The following is a 14,618-nucleotide window of genomic DNA, read 5'->3' as shown; positions in this document are numbered from 1 at the left end:
CATTTCATTCATTTAGGCATTCTCGACCTGCTTTATTCCTTTGGGCATCCTTGGCCCATTCCATTCTTACATTCCCATGGGTTTTTGCTACATCTTTTGGGCTTCTCCGGCCCAATTGTCGTATCATTTACTTTCGGGGTTTTTTGGCCTTTGCACCAATCTCACTTACTAATTCCTTTCTTTGGGCTCCTCCGACACATTTTTGTTTACTTTCCATTTCTTATAATTCTCATGGGCTTACTACCTCCTTCTTTGGGCTCCCTTGGGCCTGTTTGCTTTCTTTGGGGCCGTTTTACTATTCCATAGGCTCATGGACCATTATTCCTGCAATTCAGGTTTAATGGTTTTTTTCCTTACTTTGCTTATTCTTCTTCCTTATTCCCTTCTATATTGTTGGGCTTCTTCTTGTTATTGGACCTTCTTGCCAAAGTAGGCATCAACATTTAGCCCCTTGAGCATATGAAACGCTCTTGCGATTCATATTCAAATAAAAAGTCTTTTCTCCTTCTTCTCTTTTTTTTTTTCATGGGTTTTTTCAAACAATGGGCCCCGCTTCATTTTCTTTCTTGCCATGAATAGTGTTGTCTCTTCGAATTTCCTAGTTTAGCAGTTATTTTGAAACACAACTTTTGCTTCATTAATACAATGCCTATTTTGATGGTTGACCCATTGCATCCTTTCACGTCATCGTTAATGTCAACAGTACTTAAACTTATTCCCTTTACATCACTTGCATAAAATGCCTTTTCATTCCTCTTTTTCTTCACTGTGTCTTCTTCCTCAAACACCTTTACCCACCTATTCCGACCAAACATCCCGCCATGACACCGACGAAAGGTGAGGGTTCTTCCCGCCGTAAGGGGAAGGAAATCGCCTCTGACGATCCTGCCACCAAAGCCGTAGGCGAAGATGCTCATCTCTCTGAATTGGAACACTCCGAGGAGGAAGAAGGGAGTTGCAACCTCGACAGCAATTGCTCTCCTCTCATTGATCTGTGGTACGACACCCATACCCATTTTCTGATGGTGCTCGGTGACTACTTGCCTCCACCATCAAGTTGCATATGGCTCTTTATTTGCCGTCGTGACACGAAGGTATCTTGGGCCCCTTTGGCTTCTTTAATCCCCGACCTCGATATATGCCAAGACACTTCACTCTCCGTGCCCATTCTCTTTGAATTTGGGTTGGGTACTTCTTCGAGTTGGAAGGAGTGGGTAGATAAAGAGTTGTCTAACACGGGTTTCATGGCGGCATTACAACAGGCCAGCCTGTTGAAGGCCATTGTTTCGTCACACTACCTGTCTAACTATAGGGACTTGTTCAATCTTCGCCATTTGGTCCACCGATGGTGCACCGCCACCCATACCTTCTTCCTTTCCGGTGGCGAGATCACAGTGACCCTGAAGGATGTGGCAAACCAACTGTTGCTGCCCATTCTTGGTGATGTGGACCTAAGTGCTATGGAACGCTCTCTCGAGAAAGAGGCCGTGGAGGCCGAGTTGAAGAAAAGGATGAACGGCAACGCAAAGTTGTCGCATTGGGTTGGGGCTTTCTCTAAGGCTTCCGATGTAGTTCACCACGCGGCCTTTGTTGAGATTTGGATTTGTAAGTTCATCTTTGGCTCTCACCCTCATTATGCCGTAAAACCTCTTTATTTCCGATTAGCCATAAAGATATCTGTCGAGGTGAATCAGCAATTTGCCCCTATATTTCTGGATCATCTATATGTGTAGTTAGATGTCTTGCAGAGTGATGAGAAGCAGGCAAGTTCCTGCCATATAGTCACCATTTCGGCCCATAGTACTATCTTGCAGCATCTGCTGTGAGAGTGTTGTGCTAGGCACTTAGCAAAGTGTAAGTCCGTCCGTTTTGCTAAGGAGAAGTACCGTTCGTGTTCGAAGGTTATTACTGATTTTTGTGATCATTTTGCATCTAATTTTCCGTTGGCTTACCGTTGGGTTGGGTTGAAGTCGTTTAGGCATCCTGTCGTGGAGTTTTTTGATAAAGAAGTTGGTTTTTGTTGGAGCATACAGGAATCTAGGCGCTAGTTATACATGTGCTGACTCAGTCATGGGCCCTTTTGCTAACACTACTGGACCACCACCCCGTTGACTGCTTTTGATGAGAGGGGGATTACATACTAGGCAGCCACTAATGCTGGATGACTGCCTTACCTTGCTGATGAGGGGGTTCGGTTCGTGCACTATTTTGCCAATAGAGCAAGGAGGCAGTTTGGGCTAAATCAAGACATTCCCAATGATTTCTCTGTCATTCTAAAGTCTGCTACTTCTGTCTGACCATTCTTACAACATAGTGCCTTTGAGTTTTAGAGCAGGCATTTTACAGCAGTCACCATTCCAGGTTCACAGAGGGAGGGTATTTGCACAGCCGCGATGCATGGGTATTGGCAGGTTGTGATGACTTCATTTAGGCAAGAATTATTGGGTAGCCGTGGGTTTTCTCTCATTCCTCCTGATGGTCTCTATGCTATCATCTCTACCAACCCTTAGTTACTTCTTCCCACCAAATATGTGGTGGCGTATGCTAGGAAGCAAAGTTGATCTGCTATATTTGAGTGGCAAGTAAAGGAAAAGGGATGGTACTTGTATGCTGGTGAGTATCCCACGGATTGGGAGAAGAAATTGAAGGTTGTGAACCTTCCTACGCCTGCGAAGAAGGGCTTAGTGTCTCAGTCCGCCAAGCCTAAGTCTGCCAAGAGAGGTGATGACTCTTCCGAGACTTGTTCCAACATTGTTCCCTATAAGGGCAGCCTTCCTCCCATAGGTAATGTAGTCCTTGAGGATTCTCCTCCCCCTTCTACTCGTACTCGTTCCAATAGGCACCCTACTGTAGGCAAGCCCAAGCCTGCTGCTCCACGGCCATCCACAAATGCTCCCCCTTCCAACAGGACTCGAGGCAATAAGAGGAAGACATCTCTACCACCTTCGTCTACCACTACTGAGAGGAGATTATGTTATCTCTAACCTTGCTTCTTCTTCATTTTTTCTTATTCGTGAGGCCTTCCTACGGCCAACCCCACATGCATACTTATTTATCTCCCCTCTCTTTGTTCCTTTTTTTTTCCTTGGTAGTCTAAGCATAAGAAGAATACCTCTGCCACCCACCCCATCTTGCTTAACAAGCCCAAGTTGAAGGTATATCATTTCCTTTTGCTTGCATTCCCGTTGTCATGTGTCACCATTTGCCTTGTTTCTCCCCCCCCCCCTCGGTTGTCATGTATCACAACTTATCTTGAACTCTTTTCTTCTTTTTCTCTTATTTTCAGGCTGACCCTAAGCCCCTTTCTGTTTATCACCCTACGACTGAAGAGGTCTCTGTTGCCATGGGCATACCCATGGAGGGTTTCTTTGATAGGGCGAACATAGTGGCTGAGGCCATGGCCTTTACTTCTGCTATTGCGTAGGGAGCTCCTGTCGAGACCCCTATTCCTTCACCTAAGCCTGGCCCTGTTGAGAAGAGTGCCCAGACTGAAAGGGTTGGTGAGTTTGCTTCTATTCCTACCAAGATCCCTACTCCTCAGAAAGGAGTTACTCCTGCGACTGCATCTCAGACTAGGAGCACTTTTTCTGCTACTTCTGTCATTTCAGCCAACGATCCTTTTGCAGCTTTGTCTTAGGCCGTGAAGGATGGCTCTTCCTTGGTGGTCACTCCCTCCTCGTCTATTCCCAGTTCTACCACCCATGGGCCCGATGTGGATTTATCTTTTAATGAGGGATCCAAGGAGGTTCTCGAGGATTCTGAGGATGAGCTCGACATTGAAGAAAAGGGTCTCTGATTCTGACGAGGATGCTGGTGGTGAGCACGAGACTGAGGCCATATGGGTATGTGTCTCTTGCCCTTGTTAGACCTTCTCTTTTCTCTCATCATTTTTTTATAACTTCCCGATGCAATTCTTTGATTATCCTGTGTTTTCATTCCTTTAGCTATAGATATTCCCGAGGAGCCCAAGACTACAACAGACACTGCCACACCCATAGCCCCCACATCTGTCGTTCCTACAGGTCTTGATACTTTCTTTCTTTCTTTCTTTTCATATCTTCCTTAATCTCCATTATGGATTCATTCCTTCGTTTTGTCCATCCCTCATGTTACATTTCATGTTTCTCTCCAGGTCCAACTCTTGTTAAGGTGCCTCCATTTTCTCAGTTTGAGGTTGGCAGCAGCTCTGCCATTGTTCTTGATCCAGTGAGTGAGGTTGCTGCTTTCTTCACCCGGTTTGACCAGCCTAAGAACAACAACCTTAATCCTGTGGATTTCTAGGGTGCTAGGTCCCCTTATGTTGATTTCCATGGCTTTCAAGTCCTTAAGAAGTGCATTTCCCGTTTGGAGGCAGTATAAAATAGCCATGGGGACTTCATGTAGGGGTTTCCTTTTGGCCGATCCACAAGGGAGTACTTCCTCAAGCTATTGGGAAGCGTGATGAATGATATTGAGAATAACTTCATTGATACCGTATCTACTGAAAGGATTCTGCAATGGAAGGCTACAATTCAGGAGTTGATCAAGGTTGGCTTTGCAGTGGAGTTCCTACTGGATCACCTGCGAAAGGCACGTCACAAGCGCCTCCTTTTTGGTGTTGCTGGCCCTAGCCACTTTGGAGATCAGACCCTTATCTCAGGCCTTTGATGAGACTTAATACGTTATGTAGTTTCCTGTTTATTTTCTTTCCCCTATGTTTATCTTCTTCTCTTTTCATTCTACCCAGTACGTTTTCTTATTTTCTCTAGCACTTGTTTGATAAGTCTGACATGACTTATACATTTTGGGTTTGTAATCTATTATGATACATCTGCTACTACATCGGCTATGGCTATTACTTATGATTATGATACAATATGTTTTTTGCTAATACTCCATAGTCTTTATTACTTTTCACAAGTGAAAACATACTACTATACTTTCTTGTGATACCATCCCTGGTAAAGGCAATCACTTGGAAAAAAAAAAAATAATAATAAAACTAAACAGGAGAAATGAACAACTACACAATGTCTCTTAGGTATATTATCGCTTTAGCCATTTGCCGTTAATGGGGTCCATTAAATCTTTTCCATTCATCTGGGCCAAACAGTAATACCCACTTGCATGTGCTTCCCTTATTTCAAAGGGTCCTTCCCATTTTGGGGAAAATTTAAATGGTCCTACCATACCTCACCTGATGTGATCCACTGTTTTTAGTACAAGCTGTCTTTCTGCAAACACCATTTCCTTGGTTGTCTTACCATAAGCTTTAGTCATTCTTTGTCTGTATCTGCGGCTGCACTCTTACTCATCTTCCTTTTTTTCATCTAATCCCCCCAGGTCCTTGCATCTTTCTGCTGTGAAGACTTCCTTCTCCTTTTCTTTATTTCGTCCCTGCATGACCCTTAAGAAAGGTGTCCTCACTTTAACTAGGCTCATCACCTCTGTTCTGTAGACTAAGGAGAAGGGGGAAAACCCTGTGGCAGACTTAGGTGAGCTTCAATAGGCCCAAAGGGTGTCTAGCAGATGCATTGCCCATCCCCCAGTATATTCTTGATTTATCTTGCAAATGATCTTAATGAGAGTTTTGTTTGTTGCCTCTGCTTACCCATTCCCTTGGGGGTAATAAGGTGATCGGTGGTGTTTGATTTGATAAAATTCTAGCATCCTTCTTACCTCACTGTTGACAAATGATGTGCCATTGTCACTGATGATCCTATGAGGTACTCCGAATCTAATAATTATGTTCTCTTTGATGAAATTTGCCACAGCTCCTCCTGTGGCCTTACGGAGTGGTATGGTCTCCGCCCATTTGGTAAAGTACTTCGTAGCCACAAGGATCCATATGTACCCATGCAAGGGTGGATTAACTGGGCCCACTAAGTCAAGCCCCCAAGTGTAGAAAGGCCATGGGGTGACCATGCTGTGTAAACTCTGCGGGTGAGTGTGAATCAGGTTAGCCTGTACTTGGCAGCTGTGGCACTTCTTCACAAATTTTGTTGTGTCTTTCTTCATGGTGGGCCAATAATAGCCCATCTACAATAGGCACCGGTATAGCTTTTTCTTCCCTTGATGCTCCCCGCATTCCCCTGCGTGTATCTCCTTTATCATCTCTCTTGCTTCTTCAGGACCCAAATATCGTAATGGGTCCCCATCATACCCTTTCTTAAAAAGGATTCCCTCATGCAAAAAGTAGTGTGCTGCTATCCTTTTGAGCTTATACTTTTCACTATGCTTTTGTAGCAGGATACCCTTTGTCAGGTATTGCACAAACGGACTTCTCTAGTCTTCGCTGGTGAAAACAGCGTAGCTCTCCTTGTCTAGTGCAAAACGGTAGGCCTCGCATTGGGTTTGGACTAAGTCTGCATCCTTACCAATGCTTTGCCAATAAAAACCTACTCTCTGGAGTTTGTGGTAAAGGCTGATTTCTCCGTAGAACCCACAGGTTCTGCTATGCACTTCCTTTAATTTTCTTTAGGCTTCCTCTTGCCCCACACATCTTGATAGAATTCCTCCCAACATCCTACGCTACAATTCTCCTTTCACCAAGGTATAGTCCTTCAATGTTTTCAAATCTGCCATATCTTCTTCTTTCATTAAAGCTTCCTTTATGGGAATCCTCCAATCCTCCTCACACCTTCCTTCTTAGAACCTTTCCTTTAGTTTTCAACAATAAACTCCCTTCGCTTGTTGACTTCAACCCTAGTGTTACTTCCTTCAAATGCTATTTGTGATCCCAACGCAACCAACGCATCAGCGTACCGATTCTCGCTCCTTTGAGCGTGTTCTATTTCAAATGTTGAAAATCTTTCCTCTATCTTCTAGGCCATTGTCCTGTACGGAGTCAAACTGGGTTCCTTCAAAGAGAAACTTCCTTTGGCCTGGCAGAGCACTAAATTAGAGTCACCTATCACTTTCAAATGCTTGATCCCCATTTCGAGGGCTGTAGCCAACCCAGTGAGATAAGCCTCATATTCTACGGTATTATTTGAACAAGAAAATTCCAACTTGAACGAGAGCACCATAGCTTCTTTCCTTCCATAATAGAGGACTATTCTCACGCCTCCTAAGTGGGCAGTGGAAGAACTGTTAAACTTCTTTACCTATTGCTCTTCAATTACTTCTGTTGTGGCTACTTCCCCGGAACTTTGTCATCCAGTGGGAATTTCTCTTCTCCTAGGAATTGTACTAATAAATCTGCTATAGCCTGACTCTTCACTGCTTTGGGTGTTCCCACCTTCAAATCATATTGTGACAATTGTAACAACCACCGGGATATCCTCTGTTGTGAAATTTTAAAGTACTCGCAAGTGTACGAACCGTACCGAAGTATAGTTTGACAAGAACGAAGTCGAACCCACAGAGACTTGAATGAACATAGGAAAATTAATTAAACCTTAACCAAATTAATCCTAATCTAGTTTAATAAAAATTGATTTTTCTGAGATTAAAAAAAAACTAAGCAAATAATAAAATTAAGCAAATAGTTAAACTAAGCAAAAGATATAAAGTAATAAAAAGATGTAAACAATCAAGAAAAAGGAATTAAAGTTTTGGAATCCGCCTTATTAATTCATATCAGCATATATTTATGATCATTAATTTTTTCCAACCACTACATGATAATCTAGAAATCAATCTTGCTATCATGGAAAATATTGTCATTAAAATCCTTATTTTAAAAAATCAAAATGATGTTCTTCTTCACTTCTTAAGTTTAAAATCAAATCATTAATTGTATCTATTAACAAACAAATCACAAAAGATATCCAATTTTAAAATCAAACAATCGTAATCCAAGAATTCAATTAATTAAGATAAATCCTAAATCATGAGAAAAACATGATTGAACTTATATCTAGAATCTTATCTTAGTCAATTAATGTGAGGCAAGAAAAATTTAAATCATTAAAGAATAACTATTGTGGGAAAAATCAAATCACATGAATACTACTGATAATCCTTAACAAGGTTTCATCCTCAACCTTAATTGAATATTTACCTACTCACGGTACTTGAGATAAAATATAAAAATAAAATACTAAACATTCAGCTAGACAAATAAAATAGAGAAAGAAATAGTCACAGTGCTAGAGAAAAGCCAAAAAAGAAACTACGTGCTGCTTCCTACGCTCCAGTCCTAGCCGCCCCCTATTTTTCTGTTTTGCTCCCTTTATATACTTGCCCTCGTACAGCCGACCTAAAGCCTCCAGGAAAACCCACAGTGACCTAGAGCCTCTCTTATTTGTGGTTCGGTGGAGTAAGATGAAAGCCCAAGCCAACATGTGGGTCCACGAAAACAAGCCTCCTATCAATTATTTCTTCTTCTGTTGTTTTCTTTTCCTTGCTCCTTCACATGTGACATGACTTCAAGCCGCTTCTCTTTATTCTTAATCCCTGCTTTTTATTTTTTTCTTTTTACTTCACACGCTAACTTCACTACCTCATAATTAAATATTTCCTTGGCACTTTTACCTTGTCAAATTGAATAGTAAGTCTCACTTCTTATTCTTTACTTTTTGGTCTTCTCTTGAATTCACACTTGGCTAGATGTAAGTTGGCTTGATTCAATTGGCCTAGCCCCACTTTGCATGTAAAGCCCTTGTTACCTGCAACACAAAGATATTATATAGTCAGTCACAACATAACATAAAAGTAAGGCTAAATATGTAGATATGTGAGTACTTTATTGTATATATTTCATGCACATCATCCTCCCAGAAAGGATTGGTTGTCGAAGCAAAGCCTTGATTGTATGGGACTTTGTCATCAACCATATCTCATAAGCTAGGAAGTAGTGGTGCAACATTTGTGATGCATATACTATTGCCAGGCATACTCTTTCGGCTCTAGGGTAGCGAGTCTCCGTATCCTTTAAAGCGCGACTCACGTAATAGACTGGTTGCTTGATACCACTGCTATCTTCTTGGGCGATCAAAGCACCTATGGCATAGGGGCTGGAAGCTAGGTAGAGCAACAGTGGCCTTTTACGGATTGGGGCTTGCACTGTAGGGAGGTTCGTCATAATCTACTGCAGCCTTTGAAAGACTATCTGCTTTACCTCTCCCCACTCAAAGTTTTGTCCCTTCTTGAGTAATTTGGCGAATGCTGAAGTGATTGATGCCAAGCCAGGGATGAACCTTCAAATGTAAAAGACCTTCCCCAAAAAACTCTTCAATTCCTTCACCGTGGCAGGAGGCTTCATAGTTGTTATGGCTGTAGCTTTGACAGGGTCCATGTCTATTCCCCTGTTATGGACCAAGAATCCCAAGAATTTTCCAGAAGACACTCCAAAAGCACACTTGAGGGGATTCATTCTCAGCTTGAAAACTCTGCATCTTTCAAACGCCTTTCTCAACACTTTGACGTGGTTTTCACATTTCTTTGACTTTACAACTATGTCATCCACATAGTCTTCTAGTTTGAGATGCATCATGTCATGGAATATGGCGGTCATTGTACGTTGGTAAGTTGTGCCTGCATTTTTCAACCCGAAAGGCATCACAGTGTAGTAGAAATTGCCTATGGGTGTTTTGAAAGCAATTTTCTTCGCATCTCTTGGTGTCATTTGAATCTGGTTATATCCACTAAATCCGTCCATAAAGGAGAACATGGCGTTTCCTACTGCAGAGCCTAGTAGGTCCATGTTTGGCAATGGGAACTCATCCTTTGGGCAGACTCGGTTGAGATTTCTAAAATCTACACAGCACCTTATCTGCCCATTCTTCTTCTTTACCAGCATGATATTGAACAACCATCGCGAGTGCTAGATGGGCTTAATGAAGCCAACTGCCAATAGCTTTGCCCTTCTTTTACTATCTGCTCTTCTATTTTGGTATGAAACACGCTGGCAGGCTTAGCCTCAGGATCTACGTTGAGCGTGTGCATTACCAATCCTAGGTCTAGCCTAGACATCTCGCTGTAGTCCCAAGTGAAGACATCTCTGAACTCTTTCAACAACAGTGTCAGTTCTGACTTTTCTTCCTTTGTCAGTTTCAAACTTATCAAAATGGGTCTTGGCCTCTATAGGTCAGTGCCTAAATCGACTTCTTCCAACTTCTCTTCTGCTGCTATCTGTGTATCCTTTTTTGCTGCAATTGCCTCCTCTTCTTTCACATTCCTTTCTTCTTGCAAATTTTCCTAAGCTACACAGTACACCAAACTTTTATGCTACAGCTCTTATCCGGGACCACCTTGCGAATCGCAAGTGGGCCCTGCATACCTTCATAACTTGTAGATTATTCTACCATCAGGGGTCCAAACCCTAACATATCATGGTGCATCACTTGCCTCCAAAGCAAGCATTTCTTTCCTTTTCTTTCTTTACACTAGCAACCCTCTTAAATCGGGCTCTGGGTCATCTTGAATATCCTCCCATCTTGGGATGAAGGTGCCTTATGTTTTGGACACTAAGCTTTCACCAGACAGTGCCCATTCATTATAAAACATGGTTTCTATCAAATGTGCTTCTGCTTGCTCAAAGGGTGATGAGTTTGCCGCTATTCGTATCATTCTACCGTTCAGCCTTCCCTTTACCCATTGATGGTAGGTCGATGGGACCAACCAATGTTTATGCAACCACAACCTTCCCAACAATATATGATATGAAATTTCTGTTTTTACCACATGAAAGCGAGCCAAAGAGGCTATTGGTCCCACTTTCAACGAAAATTGAATGTCGCCTGCATTATATTCACCTCTTCCCCCAAATCCTATTACCTCCATTGGGCACCCCTGTATTTTTCTTTCTAAAATTCCTGCTGCTTGCAATGTGCCCAGCAAAATGAGGTTTATGGAAGCACCTGTATCGACCAAGGCCCTTTTGATGGGGATTTCGTTTATGGAAGCCGCCAGGTAGAGGGGCCTTCTATGATCTGAATATCGTACTTCCATATCTTCATCACTAAAAGTGATCTTGTTTGTGTCCTGTAAGAGAACTTTGTCAGCTCTGGTTTCCATCGACAAGCACTCTATTCCAACTCTTGAGGCAATGCTCACTAGGGCCTCCGTGGCAATTCTTCACTCATTTACTGTGAGTTCCAACTGATTAAATAGGTTCTTGAACCTAGAACTCTTTTGCAAGGTGGTGATTGCTGCGGCAAGCAGGCCTGGTCTTTCCTCCTCATCTTCCCTTAGATCCGCGCAAATGATAATTGCTGCTACTCCCTTCCCCTTATGGTTCGGGAGCGGGTTTCTTTGGACTTCTGGCTAAGATAATTCGAGAGTTACTTCTTTGATTCTTCAATGTACAAGTCTACAAAGCACCCAGCATTCTGCGGTAGGGTGTTACACATAGTTGTGCAAATGACAAAAACGCAGGTCTCTCCGCTCGTCTTCGATAGGTTCCCTGGAAACTTGATTGGGCTTGAAGACCCCATCTGTGATCCATTTATCCAGGAGCAAATCTAGCTCCTATGGTGTACATGACAATGGCAAAAGGGTCTCATATTCTTATGAGAATCAACAAGCATTAAAAGATCCATTGCATGTTCCAGTTGGGCCTATTACTAGAGCAAGATCCAAGAAGATCAAAGAAGCACTTAATGGGCTGATTCTAACACAGGACATTCCAAGCTTGGCCCAAAGGAAGATGAAGGCATAATAAATTTAATCCAAGCTATTGAGGGCTGATCTGGCTTAATTGGATGTGATTTATGGAATGGATTAATGGTTGATTAATTTTCCAACTCCATATCAATTAATAGATATTTTTCCTATTCTGGACCTTCTAATTTTAGACCAAATCTACCTTAATTTTAGGCTTCTATTATTTAGAACATTTTTTAGCTATTTTCCTATTTTGGAACTGTTAATTACAAACCAAATCAACTTTAATTTAGGCTTTTATTATTTAGTGCATTTTTATATTTTTCTATTTTCAGTCATGTCTTATAAATAGCATGCACTCATTGTAATAGAGGATTATTGAATAAAAATCAGAAAAAACATGAGGTTTTGCTTCCTCTCTTGGTTCTTCAAGAACTGTGAACTTATCAGGGATTCTTCGTTGTGGCGCTCAAATTTTATACCTTCGGTTCGTAATTCAGTTATAATCATTGGGTCAGGGTCTGTTACTTATACCTTTGGTTCACATTTCAATTATAAATGTTGGGTTAGGGTCTCTATCAAAATCTGAATTTTAGCTTTCTTGGGCAAATATTCCAATATTATTTGTTGGGTCTTAAAGCGTATCGATTGAGGTTTGCATCATATTCCCTCCCCTTCGATTTCCTCTTCCTTTCACTAATAGATGCCAGCATGGCTTATGGAGTGGTCCTCCTTTCTTTAGGCCTATCAAAACTTGGCCTCACTGATTGGGCGGTCTTTCTGGCTTTCTGCAATAATTGTGCAAATTGAAATATTTCTAAATTCTCCAAAACAGCTCTATTTTCCATAATCATGTACACATTTCCTCCAATGTCTTTTCCTTACAATAATCATAGCAGTCAAGAGCTATGTCTCTGAATCTCTTGATGTATTCCATCAAATCTTCACCGCTTCTTTACTTGGTTGCTTGCAAAGTTGCAAGCGTTACTGTCTCCTCTCCATGGAAGTATTTAGTGCAAAACATGTCCACCATGTCATCCCACGTCGGGATTGACCCTAGTTTCAAACTGGTGTACCAAGTGTACGCGTGGTCACATAGGGATTTGGAAAATTTCCGAAGACACAAGTCATCGTCTGCCGTGTAGGGACCGAGGGTGTCAATAAAATTGCTCACATGTTTGATGGCGCTTCCCTTTCTGCCATCGTATTATGCAAATATTCGCGACTCATACCTCTCAGTATATGGTTTGCTGAGTATTCTCAATGGATAAAGAGGCCTTCGTGCATAAAACCTTTCCTTCGACACCTTGGCCCTTTCTTGTTCTAAAATTGCTACAACTTTGACCATGGTGATGAAACGCTGCTCCTAATTCTACGGACCACCCCCTACTGGGGTCTCTTCCTTGCCTGCTAGCTTTGGGTCATGTTGGCTTCCTTTTTCTTTTATCTTGTCCGCCTTCATTTGGTGAGTTTCTTCCATTATTTGCTGCTGGGAATGCTGCACAGAATGCAACACCTCGATGAATAAGTTGGCATTATCAGTGGGAACCCTTTGTTGTTGCTAAGGTCTAGCCCCCACTCCATTAACACCTTCCGCCTGGTTGGGTTGATGCTGGTGGGGCGTTGCTGGCCTTGACTCTGCCTACGAGAGCACTGCACTCATGTTCCGTGTCGTCTTTGATCTTGGGGGCATAACTTGCGAGGGCTTTTTCCCTAGCGAAGTCGCCAATTTAAATGTGGTGGGCCTTTCTGTACTACTGGGCTAGACTGCTTCCTGCCGCGTTATGGCCCAATAGTTCTAGGGTAGGAGAGTCGGGACTAGCTTGATTGAAACTCACCTCAAGCCAGCTTGTGTGCAAGCTAGGACCCCTTTACTGAGATCTTGGTCACATAACCACGGCAAAAAATGTTGTCACAAAAATGTTATAACAGGAGGGCATAATATAATAAAAGAAGAAGAATATATTTGCTGCCAGCCAAAGACAATGATTAAACCACTTCCTTAGTAAGGAAAACACTGTGATATGAGTACGTCAGAAATAGGTCATTGACAATAATAAAAGAAAAATGAGTAATGTTAATGCTTGATTAATCAAAAAAGAGGAGTGGTTAGTCTACCATTCAAATTGCCCACTTTGAAAGAATTGGCCTAAATGGCTTATCCTCGAATCCTTTTAATCTTGTTAGAGAGTAGGCTATTGAGAGAGAAAGAGAAGGGAGTAGCCTATTGGTGCATGCCCCTATCACACTCTTGCTTCCTCACTTCACTTTTTATCCTCTCTGTTTTTCTATACTCTCCATTTTCTTTCTTATTCCTATATTCCCTCTTTTCTTCCTTATTTTCCGTTATTTTCTTTCTTGCTATTTTTCTCACTTGTTTTTCCTTGCTCTCTGCTTGCTTGTTGTTGTTCTTCCTCCTTTTGTTGCTGTCGTTCACTATGCATAGCTAAAGCCTTTTTATATTGCCTGTCGTAATGAGTTTTACTGTTTTACCCCTCAACTACTTTTGGCTTGGTATGGGTGTCCTTCCCACACCACCCACTAGTCTGTCAGTTGCCCAACCATCATCACTACTCTGTGCTAGCCGTGCCACGTTCCATTCCCAGACAAAAGAGTTTTGTTTCGTTTTCTTACTCTCCATGGCATTCCCATCCGAATAAAGGTTGGGTATTCTCTCTTACTAACTCCTATGGCATGCTGATAACGCCTTAAAATGTATACTTATTATATATTTATATGGCCGTTATCTCCTTATTACTATACTTAATTTGTATAATTAAGCCATGATTTGCATTAGTCCCTATTATTTATCTTTACATAATTTCTTGAATAAAATGCTATTCATTATGTGTAATTTTCTACTTTCAGGAAATTATGTGAGAAAGATGAGTTTACAGGAATTTGTGAGAGAATGGAGGTCAAACTAGAATTAAAGTGGAGTTAAAGGACCATGCTTAAATGTCTAAGGAGGTGTAGCTGGAGTGCTTGGATCGTCTACCATAATTGGAAGCTTCAAATAAGGAAAGAAATCAAAGAGGCAGAATCTGAGAAGGAAAAATCTGATTTGAGCACTGATCAGTATTTTGGGC

The sequence above is a fragment of the Quercus lobata genome, chromosome 7, assembly GCF_001633185.2.
Source record: "Quercus lobata isolate SW786 chromosome 7, ValleyOak3.0 Primary Assembly, whole genome shotgun sequence".
Taxonomy (NCBI): Eukaryota; Viridiplantae; Streptophyta; class Magnoliopsida; order Fagales; family Fagaceae; genus Quercus; species Quercus lobata.
This window is presented reverse-complemented; position numbering follows the sequence as displayed.